Raw genomic sequence first — 22,014 nt, forward strand, 5'->3', positions numbered from 1 at the left:
ACTCTCATTCGTACCCTTACAACTCAGGGAACTAGAACGTTCTGATCATGTTGTGTGGAAAACTCATGTATATAATTGCCTGCCTTTCGCAACTCTCATGGAACCTGGAGAGCTCTGGTATTAGAGAAGGCAGCTTTGGCTCAATGTTGGTCTGTCAATTAGTAACTACTCCCCAAATTAATTTCTCTCAGCTCCAATTTCTCCAACTGTAACATGGGAATGATGAGCTGTTACAAAGTAAATGTAAAGTGAAAAAGAGCTGCTATAAAGTATATGAGAACGATGTGCAAGTGATTTGTAACAGGAATAATAACAATGTATGTTTGCATATTAGTTCTCTGCAGATCTGAGATTCGAAATCAGGCCTTCTAATTTCAGATAGAGTCCTCTTTTCTTTATTCCAGAGTTAGAGCTGCTCTGAGATAAGCTTGATGTTTATCCTATGTGTACGGAGAAAATGTCTGTGACATTTTGGCATATTAAGCAGCATGTGCCTTATGAAAATTAAAATTAAGGCATCACCCCTGAAACGAGTTGTAATTAAAGAGACAATTTACAGAATTCTTTGTGCCTTTGGGTCGTTAAGTCTCCTTCTCAGTGCCAGTTTTGCTTACAGCAACTGGTGTTAGGGTTAATATTGACAGCCAGGTCTCTGTAAATAACATATGAAGCTGTAGTTCCTAATTAAAATTACAGGTCTTCATGATGAAAAGAATCAGACCGATCCCTTGAAAAGATCTGGGGACAGGCTGATCACGGCACTTCTGTTACCTGACCTGCTATCTCTGCCTCTCTTTGTGGGCTGCCCTAACTCTGCAGAAAAAGTCTCTACATTGTCAGCCTCCTGGTTCTCACCGTCCTCTGTAGAACATGTCTACATACACAAAGCTTCTAATTTAAAAAAGAAGAAGGCTGTTTTTTGGAAGAAGTTAAATAGTTTACTGGCCCAGAGGAGGTGGGGAGAGTGGGAAGCATATTTTATTCCTGTATGCTGCTGCTAAGCTATTCCTCCTAATTTTCATATCTTCGCTTGTGGGTGAAGGTGCAAAGTCTACCTACCACTTTTTTTTTTTAATTATGGTAAAATACATATAACAAAATTTACCATTTTAGCCATTTTTAGGTGTACAGTTCAGTGGCATTAAGTACATCACATTACTGTGCAACCATCACCATCACCTATCTCCAAAACTTTTTCGTCTTCCCAAATTGAAACTCTACTCCCATTAAACAATAACTCCCCATTCCCCATTCCACGAGCCCCTGGTAACCTACGATTTACTTTCTGTCTCTATGAAGCTGACTACCCTGGCTGCCTCATATAAGTGGAATCATACAGTACTTGCACTTTTGTGTCTGGCTTATTTCACTTAGCATAATGTCTTCAAGATTCATTCATGTCGCAGCACATCAGAATTTTATTTCTTTTTAAGGCTGAATAATATTCCATTTTGTGTATATACCACAGTTGTGTTTATACAATCATCTGTTGATGGACATTTGCATTGTTTCTATCTTTTGGCTATTATGAATAATGCTGCTATGAACATTGGTATACAAATATCTGCTTAAGTCTCTGCTTTCAATTCTTTTGGGTATATACCCAGTAGTGGAATTGCTGGATCATATGGTAATTCCATGTTTAATTTTTTGAGGAACTGCTATACTGTTTTTCACAGCAGCTGCACCATTTTACATTTCTACCAGCAATGCACAAAGGTTTCAATTTCTCCATATCCTCATCAACAGTTGTTGTTTTCTGTTTTTTTTCAGTAATAGCCATCCTAATGGGTATGACACGGTATCTCATTGTGGTTTAATTTGCATTTCCCTAATGATTAGTGATATTGAGCACACTATTGCTTTTGAACCAACTAAAATTCATTGGCTGGATAGTCAAGACCCCATAGCACTTCCTCACATACTATATGAGCCTGGACCCTCTCCACTTAGCTTCCCACTCTCCAACGTCCTGCTAGTGTCCCTCTCCCCACCACCCCTTGGCTGAACCCAACAGAAGCCAGAGGGCAGGGGGACTTTTGATGTAGTAGAGATCAGCCTCCCAGGATGCAGAGCTGGATAGGGTAATGAGGAGACTATATGTGGAAGGGCAAATGGGAACTATCTACCATTCTGATATTTTAATGACCACTTTATATTCATCACAATATCTAGGACAATGATAGGCTCATGGTAGAAAATAATGCTTACAAACTTGAATTTTTTTTTGCCTGCTGTCTTAAAGCAGAAATCAGAATTAAGCTTGCGAACTACCTGTTTTACCTACAGCTTCAAATAGTTAATATGGATAACCATATAGACCCATCCCTGCCATGAAAGACAATTGTTTTGCCTTTCCAGCTGTCACAAGGGCCATACCATCATCCCCTCCTCTTACCATCAATACACAGGGTCAATAAATGGATAATTGTTGAAGCTAGATGATGGGTATATAGTCTCTCTACTCTTGTTTATAGTTGAAATTTTCCCTAATAAAAAGTTTATCGAAATAAATATACCAGGTCCCACCACTGGGAAGCCAACACCCATGGTCTAATATACGCGTCTGTTTTTTGCATTAGGTAATTAATTTGGAATTGCGTGGTAATTGTTATGGATTTTTTTTTCCTTTAGTTATACAATTAATTCTGCAATAACTAATGCTTAAGGCATTTTCTATGTCAATGACATAAACATAAATTATATTATAGGTATTTTATACAGTCATTTTAAGTTGTGCCTCTTGGTGAGTCTACAAAATAACATTTAGATAGCATTTAAATACCTCCTATAATTACACTGAAAAATATTCCTCGGTGTTACTGAAATCAGTTGCAAATTTTGCTTCCAGATACATAAAGTACTAGAAATGTAGCCAAAAAAGAGACACGGACTCAACATGCTGCCAAAAATAATAATAGAACTTTAAATGTTAAATAGTTTTTTCAAAGCTCTTCTCTGGAATGAAATGCATTTACTCAAGTTGTTTTTCCCTCCATCCTCCTGCTTCTCGTTATAGACATGCCTTTCCGGCTGACTTCCTGATAGTTGGTGGGCCCAGTCCTCCCGCGTCAGCCGGGTGCAGCTGTTTGGTATGAACGTGTGGAACTGGTGGAAACCAAGATGGAGAGTGGAATGGGGACTGAGCACTTTGGGACATTTTAAATTGGAAAAAAAATTGAGCAGAAGTACTGAGTGGCTATCGTGAGGGCAAGTTTATTGCCCTTTATCTTTTTGTAGGCATCATGAAATGTACTAGATGAATGAGGTCAAAATTGGCCTATTCGCTTTGTTTCTTTGGTGAAAAATGAAAAGGTCAAAGATTGTCCTCTAGTTTTGCATCATGTTCCTCTATGCACAAGTTATTTTCTGTTACTAATAGTTTTGCAAGTCATGCAAGCCGTAATGGGCAAGAGTTAATTTTTCCATTGTCACTTAGAAAAATGTATCAGGACATTTCATGCCAAGCCGTCTCTCTAAGTCTGGCTGTCCCTATTCATGTGCCCAAAGGAAAACTGGCAAGGGGATCAAGACATAGTATTGGGTGTAGTAATTTCCCTGGTCCAACCAGTTCAGCCTAGATCCTTGAGATCCTCAGCCAGTGTGGACCACTTTATGCAGAAGGCCAATCAGTGCTTTCCTTTAGGGAAATATCCCGAAAACAAGTCCAGGTTTCAGTCAGTTTCCCCAATTTTAAGAAGAGACATTTAATGCCACAACTTCCAAGCGGTCAACAGTAGAGCCTGCTTTTTGAAACTTTAATAATAAAAAATTAAATTAAATGAGACAATGCATGTAAAGCCCATAGCACAGTGCTCAAAACATTGCTAAAGTCAATAAATGTTAGCTCTTATTGATGATTATCCTCGCCATGAACATAGCAAACTTTGCTCTAAATTACTTATTCATTCATTTAGCCCACAATTATTGAGCACCTGCTGTGTGTCAAGCACTGTGGTTGGTCAATAGGGATGTAGCTGTGTGTCAGTGAGGCCAGGTCGCTGCTCTCGTCAAATGTACATACTTTGGGAAGGAAAACAGACAATAAATTATTAAACTAAATAATTTCATTTAATAGTTGCCATGAATACAATAAAACAAGACAATGGGATGGAGAGTGACCAAGGGGAATGAGATGGGAGGGAAGTTGACTTTAGGTAGAGTGACCAAGAAAAGCTTCTCCAAGGATGAGACTTGGATGATAAAATAGAGCCTGCCATGAGAAGAGTCAGAGGTGGAGCATCACTGGTAGAGGGAGCAGTAAGAGCAAAGGCCCTGAGGTAGACCCCATCTCAACACTGTGCTGCATTACCATATGCAGTGGATGCAAAGCTACATGGGTCTTTGCTGTCATGTTAACAGTTTCCATTTTCAAGGCATATAAGTACTCAACCTGCAATAGAATAAACTGCCACTAGGAGAGTTGTGGTACTTTGATAAGAACTAACCCATTTGTACAAATAGTGTAGAAATTTCAGTTTAGCCAAGCATGAGAACTGACTTCTTGAAACAGCCTTGCTTGATGTCACTATTGCACATTTCATTGGGAAGACCCACCTTTAATTTGGGCCCCAGGCCCATGACTCATTGCTACTCAAATTCACAGATCTAAGAACCACATTATGAGATGGGGTAGCTCCTGCTCTGCCAGTGACCTGCTGTAAGCTCTTGAACAGGTGATTTAGATTTGCTGTGACTTTGTTCATCTGTGAAACATGAGGAATAGGTTAGACCAGTGCATCTAAAACTTTAATGTGCTTTCCAGTCCCCGGGGGATTTTGTTACATGCAGACTCTGATTCAGTGGTAGGAGGAGGGGTGGTGGGCTGAGGTTCTGCGTTTCTAACCAGCTCCCAGGTGATGCTGATGCTGCCAGTCCTTGGACCACACTTTTGAGTAGCAGTTTAGATTATCTCTAAAGTGCCTTCCAGCTCTAAATCTATGACTCTTGTCTTCTAGGCTTTCTATGACTTGAACTTCAAGTCCTTGATATAATCTCAATCACCTAAAGATCTGTGATAACCGAGACATAGGTGAACTTCCTGCAATAACCAACCTGTGCTTCCTTCTTGTAGTCCAACCCTTGCAAGTCAAGGTCGCTGACTCTCATCAGCTACCCCTACTGCAACTTCTATGCTTCTTAGGGCAGAGACCGGTGAAACTCCTTGTCACTTATCAACTCCAATATGATGAAGTGAGGAAGCTTAGGTTTCATCAGTGTGCCAACATTCAGGCTGGAATGGAATGGCCAGTTTCCCAGAGTAAGCAATAATAAAAGAGCATAATATTTTAATTTACATTATTTAATTAATGAATGCAATCCTTGGGTAAAATGTTTTAAAAATTACACAAAATCCCATGTAGTTCTGAAAGTTTAATTAAGGATGTTATTGCTGATTTTACCTTAATGACCCCTGCCAGTTTTCACTTTGAGGGGGTTAAAAAATTTCGATTCTTACAATTGAAAAATCCCTTAACTCTTCTCAGCAAGATCAGTTGCCACCTTAGCTTTTTATCTCCAAAAGAGGGGCTGAGGTGAATGGTTACCCATGGCTCGTCAGAAGATCTATCTCTAACGACAATGTGAGGGGGAAGCATGAAGACAACTCAGGAAATTACTAGTTCTTGTTAAAGACACTGCTCCATTATTCACAGTAGGAAAGCAAGGGGGCATGATGGAGCATACTGTAATGGTGATAATGATGGCTTACACCGAATGTCGCCTCAGAGTTTTTAGTGTTTTCAGGAGGTCACTATGGTTGTCACCGTTTTACAACCAAGGAGACTGAGGGCTAAGAGAGCTACAAACTGATAACTGGTGGAAACAGGGTCTGAACTCAGATCTTCTATCCAGTACAATTTTCAGTATGTGGATAATGCTCCAATTACAGAATATTAACCCAGTCTTTGCAAACTTCCTCAAGCTCACAGAGCACAGTACATAGAGGAAGAAGAAGAAGCTGTTCAGTTCTGTTGGATCTCAGATTGACATCCTCCATTGCCAAGCCCAGGACTTGTGATTATCTTTGTTGGCTTATTAGGACCACAAAATCTATATTTCCCATCAGATGTGCTCCCCTGTAAAGAGTCCCCTGGGGATAGATTGAGCCTAGCCAGGATGTCAGTAAATGGCCTAATGGAATTAACTGGCATTTCATTTATCCTTCAACATTTCTTTTCCCAGACATCAGTCTGAGGGATCATAGTGTCATGGGGCATCCATCAAAGGAGAAGCAAAAAAATGAAATATGACTTATTCTCCCTAATCCTTCTGAGGCTATGCTGGGAACTCCCTGGTGTATAGCTGGTCATTTCAGAAAAGATGCTGTAAATACTGGTTAGTCGGGTCCTGCCTTTTCAATTGTCTTTTATATATTTATATTTGCTATGAAGGAATATTCTCTACCTGAAGTGAGTGAGCACATACATTTCCAGATAGATGATATCACTGAACACTACTCTGAGAAGCCAATTCTCTTAGAAAGAGCTAGTAGGAGACAAATAGCAGAGCCTCTTGGCCACAAATTGAAATAAGTTCAGGGTAACAACAAGGAAGAGAGGTATTTATACAACCGAGATTTTCACCTCTTGTGGGCTCCTTATACGATTCACAGGAGCCACAACAAATATTTGGAAATGATTCTGATACACAGATAGGCAACAATATTAATAGACACCAACGCCTGGTTTAGCATTGCCTCTATTGACTTCCCAGACACAGCAGGCACTTGTAACTTACAACTATGTCCACAGGTGGGAGTCTCTGTTGGTGCTATCATATAAAACGTTTAAAAAATTAATTTCAACCCAAATGAACCAGACCAAATCACAGGCCAATATCCAGCATGATATAGGGTTAAATATCCCAGTTCTAGATACAATGGAAAGCCAGACATCAATAGAAACATCCAGGATGTATTTCCTTATTTACCTTTTCTTCTCATTTTTAACCATTTTTAACAGTGAGTCCTTTGTTATAAGATAACACTGGTTTTTACAACGGGCATGCTAAATTGAACTGAGGCCCTGGCCAGAATTAAACTGGACACACTCACCCACCCATTTCTCCCCTCCCCATCCTGATGGGCCTTAGCTGAGGAAAATGGTGACATGTAGAGCTTCCCGATGGTGGTGGGATTCTCCAAGGGATCCCAGCCTCATGCTGCCAGTGGAGCATCCCTGTCACACCTATACTCAGGTATGATGAGAAGCCGCACCCGAGGGCAGCTTCAGATAGAGTGGTGGGGAGCTGACTTCCTTCCTCTTTTGCTGGTTCAGAACCTGAAGATGCTGACAACCTCATGTTTCTGCTGAGACCCCAACTAGAGTTTATGACCACTTCCTATTCAATTTTGTTGGGGTTAGAGAAAGTGTGTGTGTAGGGAGTGGGCAGGGGTGGGGGTAGGGGACGAGCTGTATGGCAGAGGTGTGGGAAATGTCCTGGCAAGGTAGTGAACTTGAGAAAAAGGCAGAGGACACACCATTTGGATCAGGTACCCTGTTTCCTTACACCCACAGCTTTCTACTCATTCTTCCAAGGGACATTGATTACTTGTTCAGAGCTAATAGAGGGATCTGGATCCCCACAGCTGTCCACTCTCCAAATGGCCAATGGACATGGACGGCCACAACAGTCAAAGTCTGGAGGCAAGGGAATCCTGGTACCAGCGGAATGTTCCTCCATTGCAAGGACCTGGATTCCCTGTCCTGCCCCGCTACTCGGGCTCAAAGCCATTTGATGTGGCTCTAACTGTGAACACACTTTCCCACAGAAGTAGCAATATGAGGGAATGGTGCTCCTTCTGAAGACATTGGTCTCCTCTCTTGGTTAGAACAATGGACAAAGGACTCTCTAACACCAGAGAACCCCTCTAAGGCCCTGTCTGGGCTATAGAGAATGGATCTAGCTTGGTGAGAAGGGCTTCTTCCTCACACACAAGCTCTTGCCTGACAGCCGCAGAGAGAGTCTGTGCAGTACCACAACTGTCTGTGCACTTCCTAGAAGCCCCAGGCCAGAGGGAAAGGTAGCTGGAAACAGTCAGCCTTCCAGAACTGAAGCAACTGTAAAGAATTTCTGCTGCAACACTTCACCCTGCCTGGTTGCTGGCTGCTGACTCTTGGAAATGGAACCCACCATCAAGAGCGAATCAGAAAGAAGTTACTCTTGGCCCAGTAAGACCTGATGACCCATTTGAGTTCGTTTGAGCATCTCTTGGCCTTTATGCCCTATTTTTACTTCCTCCCCTTGCTTATCCTGGGTAACCCAGAAAGAAGCTGAGAGATGTAAATAGCGTTTCTGATAATGGAGATCTGGGACCCAATTGGCAAAGAGGGGCATGATGAAATCCAGGCTGACTCAGAGATGACAGGCAAAGACAGCAGGCATCTCCAAGGACTTGGGCAACTCATTAGGAAGGAATTTTAGGAACAGAAGAGGGAGAAGCTGTGGTGAAAACTGGTGCCAAGGAACAGGAATCACTCCACCCTCGCATCAAACCTGCCTTTTCTTTCACATGGCTGTGTTTGGAGATACACAGTTGGATAGAGCCAATCCTGGGTGATAGAAACTGTGGGCAATAGGGCTCTTTCTATGTTTTGGAAAGGAGGGACTAAAGGTCATTACCAACTCGTTTCAATAAACGTTAATTGAACACCTATGATATCCCAGGCACTGTGATCAGAGATAAGACAGAAATCAGAGAGAGAAACAGTCTCTATTCCCAGCCTAGGAACAGAGCTTTATAAGATGTAACCCCAGATCCCTTAGCAGCTCCCAACAAGTAATCCATGTTCTTTCACAAAATGAGAAGATAAGCAATGGTCTGAGCTACAGAACAGAGAGCTTAGCTCAGGTTCGATCCAGAAGCCTGCTCAAGTGGGAGCCCAACCCAGCCCCAATCAAGCGGAATCCGGGGACCAGGGCACCCAGGGCTGTGCTTGAGGTAATTCTATTAGTCACTTACAAGGAGGTACTTAGGATACATCAGTGAATGATACAGTGAACCAAAGAGCAAAAAATCTCTGCCTTATGGGGTTTACATTCCTGGGGGAAGAAACTGTTCATAAATAATAGTCAGAAGACTAAGCAAATTATATGGCATGTTAGAAGATGCATGTATGGAAATAAAAGAGTAGGGCAAGGGGGTCAGAGGTGCAGCAATTTAAGAATAGGGTGCTCAAGGTAGGTCTCTTTGAGAAGGTGACGTCTGAACAAGGACTTGGAGGGAGCGAGGTCCACGCAAGGAGCAGATATGTGAGGGTCCTGCAAGTAAACCTGGGGCCTTCCTCTATGGGAGTCAATCAGGCCAGTGAGGGCCTCCCACTCTGCGAACGGAGGGCCTAGAACGCAGCCTCTGCGTGCTCCTCCTCGTATGTTCTCCTCTTATAGGGCCTGGTACTTAGTAAATGCTCAATTAAAATCCAGTGATAAGGCGCATTCTGGAACAGCATCGAAGGCCTGCTCTGGTTAGGGCCCCTTTCCTGGGCCAAACAAGCCCCTGGTAAAACTCTGAATATAGACACATTGATGGTGCACCCTTATAACAAGAGAGGACGTTAGACAAAGCCTTAAAAATAATTGCCTCTCTTCATATTCTTGGATTATGGTCCCTGTATAAATGCTCAAATGGAATGATGTACCCCAAACCCAATCAAATAAGAGACACATTGTAAATAGTTTTCTGTCCTGCCTAAGATGGTGATGTAATCTGGCCAGAAGTCCAGGTCTTTATAATAATCCAGTGTAACCGTCTTTGGCTCCTCCCTGTATCAGACACATCTTATATGCCTCCTGAGATGTTCTCTGCCTCACCTGTGTCCCAGACCTTTAGCCACTTGTTCTGCTGCAGCAGCCATGGCTGAGACTGATTCTGCCGGGGCAGCAGGCAGGTCAGCCACCCGAGGCCCAGAGTCTCCACCATCTCTGCTTCCATGTAGCCCTGGGCCGGGGGCACAAGATCTGCATCACACCCTGGCCGGGTGTTGCAAAGGGAAGTTTAGGAGACTGGAGGAAGGGAGATTATATACTCTATAATTATACACTCTACTCCTCCCTCTCATGGCCTGTTCCAAGAATAGAGAGCACACAACAGATAAAGGAAAACAGTAGGAATTCTGCTTATTCCCCTGGACACAAGTCCCCCAAATGTATTTCAGATGTCTTTGTTCTATGTATAAGATGTAGTCATAAAATTTCAAGATTAAGTCCCACCCACAAGACTCAATGCTTCAACTTTTTCAACGATAACAAATATAAGGGAGTCAGATTCCTTCCAGTGACAAAGACCATATGACTTCTTCAACTCCTAGAGTCTGTTTTAAAATTCCTACCTCTCACTAGCCCTCCACTTCCCTCTCCCTATAGGAAATGAACCATAAATGACATCACCCTAGGTTAGAGGCACTATCTGACAAAAAGATACACTATTAAGACACAAACTGCCATTGCGTGTGTGTGCGCATGTGTTATTTCCTGACTCCCAAAGGCCTGCTAATGCTTTTAAGCTCTGCTTTGAAATTTTTTTAAACTCAGATAGTTTCCCAGGATTTTATTCTGCTGAATTCATCAAATGCACTTTGTTTTTTCCATCATGGATCAGCAAAGGCAATTTTCAAAATGACACTGGAGGGATTATTTCTCTAATGTGTTTCTTCCCGAAGACCTGTTTGCCTCCTTATGAGCTGAATCTGACTTCCTTCGTCCTGTGATAGAGGTTGGCAAGAGCGAATACCTAGTCTTTTTCACAACAAAATGATAGGAAATCTACTTTTCACAACATGTTCCTGTTACTTGGTGCAGGATCCTGGGTTCATGTGTTTAAGTTGGACATGGAGTGATTTTTCGTGAAGTTTTGATGCCTTGAGGCTTACCTGTGCACTCCTGTGGATCTGGCCTAGACTCAATAAACATTTCTTTTAGAGCAGAAGAGGAGGAAATAACTCTCTGCTCTGAGAGCATATACTTTTGCAGGCCTCTGGGGGCTAATTATGAAGTCCTGTTACAGAACAGGAGCGTCGCCTCCCAGGCCTCATTCTAGGCAAGCTGGTTTATGGAGAGGATCTAAATAAAGGCTGTGTGGAGAGGTTTTTAGAGAGGGATTCTGTGCTCACTTTCAGCACACACGACTCCGTGGATGTTCCCCTTAGGCCATAGTTTAGAGTTATCTCCTTTGTAGAAAGAATACATTTAAAACCCCTTAGACTGGCATCCAAGACCCTTTGCAGAATAGCGTCAAATCACCTCTCCACCTTTAATTCCCTCCCCTGAGCCACACTCCTCCATGAACAGCACATCTATCCCAGGGTAGACTCCAAATCTATCATCTCCCACCTTCCGTTTGCCCACCTCTGGCCGTTTCCTTACTGAGACCCCACTACCAGAAAGCACTGCTCTCACCTTCTGAAATTATACCCACCTGTCTATGCCCAAATTAAATGGCATCTCCTCCAGGAAGCCTTCTCAGACACTCCTTCCTAATTGGATTCATTTTCTCCTTCACTCCCTCCACCCTCTGTGCCCCTATTACATGGGACTTAGTAGAAGTGTTAGTGCAGCAGATGTCTGGCGCAATTAGAAAAAACTGGGGAAAATCACATACTGGCATTTTGAATTTCACTCCCCCTTTTGTTAGGAGGGAAGTGAGATGCTTGTATGACTGAAACCCAATGGAAGCAAAGCAAAGAAAGGCTGGTGGGTTTGAAGGGGACTAAGTGTTCCAGAATATTGCAGCATACTTAGGGATGAGGTCTCCATGGAAGAAGCAGAGAATGGGACCAAAGTTTTAAAACCCAAGGTATGGAACAAAGCTGAAATTTGATCTACATCTATGTTGGTGGTGATGCTTCATGAATAGCTATAGAGAGAAGTTGCCTTACATAGGGAGTGCTGTCCAGAATTCTCTGTGTCTCTGGGGTAGCAATAGATTGGGATGGCAAGAGCACTTATCACAGACAGAATGATAGCTCTTGTCTTTGCACTTGTCTCATTCACTTGGCTTTGAGCATCTTGAGGGCAGGGATTAAGCCTTACTCATCTTGATACCGCCCACATACTGGTACTCAATAAATAATGGTTATTGAATTGAATTGAGTTAAATTGAATGAGCCCTGGTAAAGGTTTCTATCCTAATGGTCTCTTAAAAGCATCCATAAAAAAACTAGACTCAATTTTACACAGCTTTAAAAACTCTTCTTTAGCCGGAATCAGCTTCAAGGAGGAAAACGCTTCTTTCAAATTGGTATGTTTGTCGGGAAATATAAAACTACCCAGTAGAAAGGGCCTTCCTCTGAAACATTATCTAAGTCCTAAGCAATTCAGTCTAGCTTTGGTCCAATAGTATGAGGTGTTTTCTCTGTACTCTTTGCTTTGAAATGTATATTCATTTTCAAATGTTAAAAAAATTCTGATATAGCGAATTCATGTCCATTTTATAATTGGGGAAAATAAAAGTATGCACACACACACAAAAGAAAATAAAAATATTCATGCCACCCAAAGATAAATGCTTTGTCAACATTTTGGTATATGACTTTCCACTCCTTCCCCAGGTGTCTCTGGACATCCCCTAGGATCCCACAACCAAGGTGTCCAGAGCCCTCCTCTGGGACCACGGCCAGCATCCTTTCCATCTGGTCATTGCCCAAGTCTTTCCTTGGATATCACTCCACTTTGTCTTTCTGGATTCTCCCCCACTCACTTCAGGGTCTCCCACTTTATGTTTTCTCCTCTTTCCATATCTTTCAAAGCCTGCTCTCAGGAAAAGCTCTAATGCACACACTCCAAAGTATAAATGATGGATAAGACTTTGTGTGCTACTATTCCAGCAGTATTTGTGTTTAATCGGAGGTGAAAGCCTTAAATGAAAGAATTGCATCCCCAGTTGTAAACTATAAAGCCCTAATGAAACACTTCCTTATATTATCTCTGGAGGCATATTCAGGTTTTGGCATCCATCAGGATCTGCCTTATTCTTTATTATTTATATTTATTAATTTATAATACTTATTATATATTTATCATCTTCTTTAATATTAAGGACCCTCCTATTCTTTTGTTTTTCTTAAGAAATGCTGGTAGATTCAAAATTATGAATGTAAAATTAGATAGAAAAGAGTATTTATTTAGAGAAAGCCATGCAAGTGAGGTGCTCTGAAGTTTAATCTTCAGGAGCTTGACGGTAAACTTACTTCTGATTTTCTCATTGATCTTCACCATCCAGTCAAATCGACAAGATAAGTACCATTAGCTCCATTTACAGATAAGGAAACTGCGACCCAGAGAAGTCACACGGTCAACAAGTAGAATCAGGTAGTGATAGAGACTGGAGGTACCCACCCTAATAAACTGAGGGCAAGAAGAGTTAAATGATGTGTCGTAAAAAGGACTTATTTGTAGACGAGATCCAAACTCAGATCTTCTGGCTCCAAGACTGTTGTTCTTTCTAGTACCCATGCCGTCGTTCTGAACTGAGGCCGTAACTCATGTCTGCTGAACCTTCGTCCAGTGCTCTTCCCCCAGCGCCAATGTGGATTCACCCCTAAAAAGGAAAAAAAAGAGGTACTATTGTTGTAGATTTGGGCTTTTCATATATACAAACATGGTGAAAAAACAAAACTAAGAGTATCACCTTCGTATGTAAGGAGTCCTGAGAGAAATATGGATGTGTCATGTTTCACATAATAGGAGTGCCCAGAAAATTTCCATGCCAAATTTGTTTGAAGAAAATTACATGGTAAATAGAGAACTCGCTATTTCAAGGAACTCTATAATAAAATCTTCTGTTAAAATTTAAAAGAATTCTTGTCAATCAAAGAATAACATCCTAATTCCTCTTTTGACAGTTTGAATGTTCATACCCAGGGCTTTTTTAAGGTAGAGCACAATTGCACACACGAGGAAAAACGTTGGAATTTGCACAGGCCTGTGAGGTGGACAGAAATAAAACCTGAGACATGGTTAGGATTCATTTAACAATAAGAACAGACTTCAACACTGTGAAAATATATGTCAATCTTGCTAGTTTTGTTTTTAGCTCATCCATGTGAATGATGTTGTCCATAGGGCTTCCCGTCCAATCTGTAAAAGACAATTATTCTGCCTGTTCTCTTAGAAACTCTGCTGGATTGATTGCAGTAATAGCCCGATGGTCCACGCCTCCCCGGATCTGCGCCCTTTGCAATATGACTTTGTGCTCCTCTCATAAGAGGTGGAATCTATTTCCCCACCTCTTGAATATGGGCTGGTCTTGTGACTTGCTTAGGCCAACAGAATGCTATGGAAGGGACAGTGTGCCAGGTCTGAGCCTAAGTCTCAGGAGACCTTTCATGCTTTCATTCATAACCTTGGCCCCCTGGGACTGCAATGTAAACAACCCCAGGCTAGCTTGTTGGAGAATGAGAGCCATGAGATCCAGTACTCTCTTCCCTACCCATCATTGCCTGAGCTGACAGCCATCCAACCACCAGACACGTGAGTAAGGCCATGCTAGACCAGCCAGGCCCTGGCCGACCATGAGAAAGCACAGTCTGTATCATCTGAGCCTGGCCTGAACTGAAAGAACCACCCAGGTGATCCACAGACTTGCGAGCTAAATGAATAATTACTGTTTTAAGATATTAAGTTTTAGAGTGGTTTTTTTTCACAGCCAAATGATACAGAAAACAATTGTAATACATTCCTATGAAGAGTACGCTCAGAAAATGCTTTAAGAGCATTTTCTGCTTAAATAACAGCTGAAATGTTAGCATTGGTGGTTGATATTCCACTACTTTAATGTCTTGGAGAGACTGGTGAACAGTGTAGTCTGAGCTTAAATAATTCCACACTATGAATATATTCACATGGAGTCACTGATACATATGTTTGGCAGGAACACTGTCCTGGCAGTCACTAAAAAGCAGAAAAAGTAGAGTGTTCAGAATAAAGTGAACTTTTTTTGATGGATAGATCTGACTTCGCACGCACTCTAAAGATTCAGTGATTTCTCTTCCAACAGCTCATCAAATAATTAAGACTTTTTATATAGGCTACAATTATTCAATAGAATAATCATGAAAAAAAAATCCTTTTATGCATAGAAAAAGTCTCCTCCAGGCTCTTTGGCAGGCTGGCCACCTATTTTTGTAAATAAAGTTTTATTGGAACATAGTCATGCCCATTCATTTACATATTGTCTATGGCTGCTTTTGTTAGACAATTGCAGAATTGGGTAGTTGCAACAGAGACCCTATAGCTCACAAAACCTAAAATGTTTACTATATGACCTTAAGAAAAAGTTTTCCAACCCCTAGAGTACACCACAAATATTTTTAAATTAAATCTATTAAAATGGCCATAATTAAGGTACTCCAAAGTTACAAGCTTCGGCTCAACAAAATCTAACCAATCACGCTGCAAGGGGAAGTAGTAAGAAAGAGAGGAAGGAGTATGTGGGCGTATTGTCACAAAAAATGTAGGAATGCAACCCTTGTTGGGTCTGTTGGATGGATTTCCCCCAATTAAGCTGCAATCAGGTTACACAAATAGGTGAGCCAGTAGTCATAAAGGATTTACACAAAGGTAAGCTGCGGTAAGCTTTGCTCATCTGTTCTTTTGTAGACCATTTATTAATCATGTTCCTTAGGAATCACCTGATTCCTTTGCCAGAACCAGAGTTATGTTTCAGGGATATTGGAACTCACAGCCAGGGAAGATAGATAGCTGGGCTTGACAGTCACCTTCCCAAGCTTTGGTTTTCTTGTTTATAAAATGACCACCAGGCGGTCTCTGAGGTTTCTCCCAGATTGGACACTGTGATTCTGAGCTGGTGCTAGTGGTTGTGGTGCTGCTAATGTGGCAGTAGTTGTGGCAACTAGTGATTCAGCTCCACTAAAGCAATCCATTTGCTGCACAGGCTTTCTTGGACCCTACAGACCTGCTGACCCCAGCTCAGCCCGTCAGAGGGGACCCTGAGCCTCAAGCTCTAGCAACTTCACACTGCCTGAAGGAACAAGGGACCTGCTGGCGCCTTACTCAGTGAGGCCACAGGTGGGCAGATTGCAAAATGGTGGTGGCACCAGCTTGTCCGAAAAAAGACACAGGAAATATATCTGTCAGGCAGGAAGTGATTCTGTTCCCCCAAGTGTTAGCAGTTTAACTCTGGGTGGTAGGCATGCCAGTGCTTTTAATTTTCCTCTTTTTACTAATGTGCATTTTCTACAATGGTGCACGTGGTATAAAAAGAAAAAGAAACAGTAAGAGGTGTTTTTCAAAGGACTTCAGTCCCATCACTAAGGTAACAGGGATGACTGGGGCAGACTGGTGATCAGACCATTCCCCACTACGCATTTCCCATTCTGAACCATGACCACTTCTTTTCCCCTTCAAATCTAGCCCTGAGGCTTGTTTTAAAATATACTTCCCCTGCACATAAAGGGTGATCTGCTTGGGCCCCACTCCTTCACCCCAGGCCTGCTCTGGCCTATCCCTGTGCTTGGGAACATTTTGATTCTGCTATAGTGTGGACTCCAAACCTGCCTGGCCATTAGAAACACCCGAGGGAGTTCAATGAAAAATATTATTTCCAGGGGCCCGGACTGGTTTAGTAGGTCAGGACCAGGGCCTGAATAGCTGCCACTTTAAGTTCCGCAGGTGGTTTCAATGGTCAGCTCCGTTTGGGGCCCAGAACCCAGTGGAAACACAGCCAGAGTCTGGGTCTGTTCTTTCTGGGAAGGTAACCCCAGTCTCAGGCTGGGTCTTAGAGAAGTCAACAGGAGAAACATGGTGAAAGGATTAATGGGTTACCTCTTGTCAATCATTTTTTTCCCCTCTTTAAAACCTTTTTTTCTTTTTATTTTCTTTACTGGTTAAGAGCCCAAACTCTGAAACCCTTCTGCCTCCCTCCAAAACTTGGTTCTGGCACTTTCTATTTGCATGACTCTGAACAAGTTTCTTAACCATTGTGTGCCTCAAGCTCCCTCATCTGTAAAATAAGGATAATGGTAGTATCTACTTCAGAGAGTTGTTGGGAGGATTAAATAAATTCATATATAAAGTGCTTACAGGAGTGCATGGCATGTGGTAAAGCTCATTAATGGTGGCTATTTTTATTATTGTTATATATATATATATATACAGTCATGTGTTGCTTAATGATGGGGAAATAGTCTGAGAAATGTGTTGTTAGGCGATATCATCATTGTGCGAACATCACAGAGTGTTCTTACACAAACCTAGATGCTGTAGCCTACTACACATCAAGGCTATACAGTACTAATCTCATGGGACCACCGCCATATATGCGGTCCATCATTAACTGAAATGTTGTTATGCAGCATGTGACTATATGTGTGTGTGTGTGTGTGTGTGTGTGTGTGTGTGTGTGTATATATTTTTTCCTTTGGTTCAGCATGCCACCCTAGGTACTCTTGCCTTGGCCTCCACATGTACTGGACAGATGTGGGGCCTCTGGGTCCTAGGAGTGGGTCTACTGCTGGGGACCAGGGACAAAGCAGCTCCACGTCAAGGCAAACAGAAGTAAGGGCTACCCACCCCACAACACGCTCTTCTTTCCTATCAATATGGCTGGCCATTTGGAAAATGTCCAACATTTTAAGATGTAATTGTCAAAACAGTAGACCCCAAGCAATTGGACAAGGTGAGAAATTCCATCATTTGCCAAGTTTCAGGTTATAACTGTGGAGTTTTCAGTTTAGTGACTTCCTTACTCCTGTTCATGCTGTGGGTTAATAAACAACCATAGCCATGGCTGATCACAGAGAGAGGGAAAAAAAACTTCCCTCCAACTTGTCAGCTCTGTACCTGGAGCAATTTGGGATGGCACAGCTCCAGAAACTGCAAAAAGCTGCCATTAACAGTGTCAGGGTAGTCTTTTACACGCACAGTAGCTGTCCTACCTGGTGGCTGCTTTTTTGAAGCTACATATATTAGCAACCCACAGCGAATCAGTTCTTTATTTTTAGGCACCAAGAATGATCTTTTCTATTCCCAGGATGGCATTAGATACTTCACCTGGTGATTTAATGAGCACTCCTTATAAAAATAGCACAATTATCTATATTTACAACCTAGAAAGTTCTAGTGTCACCTTAGGTTTGGTAGTTTTGTTTAGCATTTACTAGATGCCCTCAAGGATAAATAAATGCTAACTGGTGTGGAGAATACCCCTCCAGGCGATTACAATTAGTCACTGATGGGGTAGAAAGAGTGCAAGAATTCGAGTGAGACCATCTGAGTGTGAGGTCTAACTCCAAATTTTGATCTCTTTAGGTGCATGTTTTAATCTCTCTGAGATTGCTTCTTGAACCAGGAATAATAGCCACCTCACGGAGTGTGCCAAAGAAATGAATGCGTATAAGTATTCCATTTGCTCCCCTACATTCCCCAACCACCTTGCAGATAGGCAGTGTCGCATGACTAGTTCTAGCCAATGAAGGATGAGCAAAATGACATATGTCACTTCCAGCTGAAGGAGTGAAAAATTCATGTGTGATTTTCCCATCTCTCTCTTCCCTGGGCCAAGGGATTGAGAAGACATTTTTTTCAGATGGTACGGTTTACAAGATGGTGAAACCACTTTCAGCCTGGGTCCCTGAGTGACGTTGTGGAGCAGAGCCCAGGTGGGACCCAGCACTGATCATTTTAGGTGACTGTGATGTGTGCAGCCAGGTTTCAGAACCTTCCACACTTGGCAGCAAATTGCTGCTTGTCTGCTTGATACTATCAAGTTTTCCCAAACTTGGTAAGTAGCAACAACAAGATTCGGGATTTTCTGTGAGCTAATATCTTTTCCCAAATCAAGGAGGGTGGCATTCAAACCACAAAGGAAAAAAACCAAGCCTGTGTTATGCTGACTTGACAGTCTGGCTGACAGTTGTATTTTTCACTCAAGCCCAGGTGCAAAGCAGCTGATCTGCTGCAGCATTTAATAGATCTGTGTGGGAAGCAGTTTGAAAAGAATAAGGTTCAGAGTTTTGTTACCCAAGACACGCAGAACTACAGTTGCCTCCTGGTCTAGTTAGCCAGTTTGAGTTGCAAGAAACAGAAGCCCACTTGTACTGTGGCCCAAGGAAAGAGGGTGGGAAGATGCAAGAAGCAAGCTCATGGATATTGGGGGACCAGAAACTGAGCCCTGCATGACACAGGAAGACTACCCCTAGGCAGTCAGGAACTGAGAAGACTTCCTCCTTCTCCTAGATGACACACAACCTCCCTTATCTCAGCTCCTTCGATGGAATCTTCATTGTCTCTCTCAAGTGGCTCCACCTGCTTCCTCTGCTGGCTTGCTTCCTCCAGCACTGCTGCTGGTCCTGACTCTGCACTGAGACTTCTTGGCTTGAGTTCTGCCACAAATTGGAGGCAGCGTATTATTTCATTCAAATTTGCTCACTCAAGTCTGATCATTATTTATTTGCACTGGAACACCCAAATCACAGGTCTTTGGCCATCCAATAAGTTCGGTGGCCTCAGGTCAGGAGTTCACTCCCAGGATCATCAGCTGTGGATGAGGAAGCAAGACCATAACATGGAACCAAGCATTAAATTGGAAATTTCAGCTGGGACATCAAGATATTATGTATACTGGATGTCAACTTTGAGTTGGGAGATGGACAACCATGCAGATGTGTCAAACAGGTGGTTGAGAACCAGCTCGATGACTCTCAGACTTTCACTGATGAGGACAAAGAGTCAAGAGAGGATTTTTAAAGATCATTTCTTTGGGAAGAGCCAACCTCCCCGCACACCACCTACCCCCCAGCTTTAACAGTCCCTATTCAGAAAGATATGAGTAGGGAACACGTGTTTCCTGCAGGGGCCCAGAAGACTGATGCCTGATCATGCCTGAACAAGCTGATGTGGCCTGTGGCAGCAGAGTGGACGCCTGCATTTAGGAAGTAACTTTCTACCAGCAGGTCAAAGGTGTGTGAGTTCTGTGGATCAGATGTAGTAGGAACTATAGTAGGAATGTCAGCCTGTGGATCCTGTCCAAGAAAGGGCCGTTTCAGAGTAAAAGGTTAAGGGGTCTAATACCAGGGACAAAGGCTGAAGGGGCATCAGGAGAGGCCTGCTAAAGGCAGGGTGCTGCCTGAGTCAGGGAAGCTGTATTTGGAGGGGCCCAGTGGGGGTCTCAGGAGAACCCAGGAAAGCACCTGCAAGAGAAAGATGCTGCCATCTTATGACAATACCAGTTGAGTATGGTCTTGTCTGTTTACAGGTTGCCTGTAGTGCTCTGTTAATGGAGGTGGGCAATTTACCTATCCTCCAGCTTCCTGCTGCTTCAACCCTGAAGGTCCAGCTAGCCTGAGGAGGAGTCAAAATATAAGACACAGAAAAAAGAAGCCTCTGACTTTTGTTCCTTCCTGGACCACTGGGGAAATAGAAGAAATTCATGTCCAAATTGTGACTTAAAGCAACTGGGAGATTTTTGTTATCACAGAGTGACCAGAAAAGTTGTGGTACTGCCTTGAGTTTTCATCCAGAAACAGGGGAAAACCACCACCACTGAACAAGTTTAAAGGGGCAGTGGGAAGCAAAAATAAAGTTGTCTTTGTGTCTATGCCACAAGTCCTTGTGGTTCAACTTATTAATTTTATATAGATGGAGTTGGAGGTGGGGGGAAAGAGGTTGTAGACAAGACAAGTTGAGTTAGAGGGAGAAGTTGTCAGGCAAGTTAGGGGATGGCTAGGTATTCCTCCGTTTAAAATCAGCTCCCAGATCCTTGTGGCTTTTTCCAAAGGATCCAGTCTCTCCCAGAAGCAGTGCCTCCTTGGACAGATGTCTCTGAATGTTTGGGGTTCCATTCTATATCAGTTTGCTCATTAGCATATGGAGTTCACCAACAGGTCCTGCAACACCCACTCACTGAATTGACTGGCCTAAAGTTGTTTAGTAGAAACGATTGTGTGATGATCTTCCTGGAATTTCAGGTGGCCAAGATGACCAGACACACTCATCTATGGCCCACTCATAAATGAATCTTGGAATTCTATGCTTCTTTTCTGTTTCTGGCCAGTAGTTTCCAAGTGCAGTCAGTTGAGCTGAACAACATCCCAACAATTCCACTGTTGGGCAGAGCTCCTGCCGAATGGGGCATGCCTCCATATATCTCACTGATTGTAAGAGAATGGAGCCAGGGAGTGGCCCCATCACAGTTCATTTCCAAGTTTAATAATTAAACAGGAAAAACAAAATTATAGTCTGCTATAGTGCAGGCAACAGGGTCAGTTCTATAGGGCATACAGAGATGAGACAATCTCTCCCCATAATGTGTTTAACTTACAATAAAGAGAGCAAGACGAGTACAGAAATAATCGTAATATATCTCAAGAGAGGGGTTAACGAAGTCTCTGAGAGTTTAAGAATGCAGACCATCCTGTTCTGAGAGAGAGGGAAGGGGGGTGTATAGAGGGGTTGGGACTACAACTCTCTGGTAAATTGTGATATTTGAGCTGGTCTTGAATGGGTAGCATTTCGATAAGAAGAGATAATGAAGGGAGAGAAAAAGTAAGGCCATTCCAAGCCCAGGGGTCTTGCCACCGCTGCTTGGTCTACCATGGGAGATTTTCCTCCATGATTAAGATAGGGGACATACAAAATTTCATTTCCTGTGCAAACTCTGGTCTATTTACAAGTTGCCTGTAGCGCTCTGTAAATGGAGGTGGGCAAGGAAAAGGAGTGTGTCTTAGTCAGCCTGGGCTGCTATAACAAAATACCATAGATTGGATGGCTTAAACAACAGATATTCATTTCTCACAGTTCTGGGGGCTAGGAAGTCCAGATCGAGGTGCTGGCCAATTCAGTTCCTAGCGAAGAACGCTGAATAGTGGCTTGCAGAAAGCCGCTTCTTGCTGTGTCTTCACATGGCAGAAAGAGAGAGAGCGAGCTCTGGTCTCCCTTCCTCTTCTTATAAGGACACTAATCTTATCATGAGACCCCACCTTCAAGACCTCATCTAAACCTAATTACCCCTCAAAGGATACACCTCCAAATAACATCACATTGGGGGTCAGGGCTTCAACA

The sequence above is a fragment of the Ceratotherium simum genome, chromosome 1 (genome assembly GCF_057802395.1).
Source record: "Ceratotherium simum simum isolate JZ-2026a chromosome 1, ASM5780239v1, whole genome shotgun sequence".
NCBI lineage: Eukaryota > Metazoa > Chordata > Mammalia > Perissodactyla > Rhinocerotidae > Ceratotherium > Ceratotherium simum.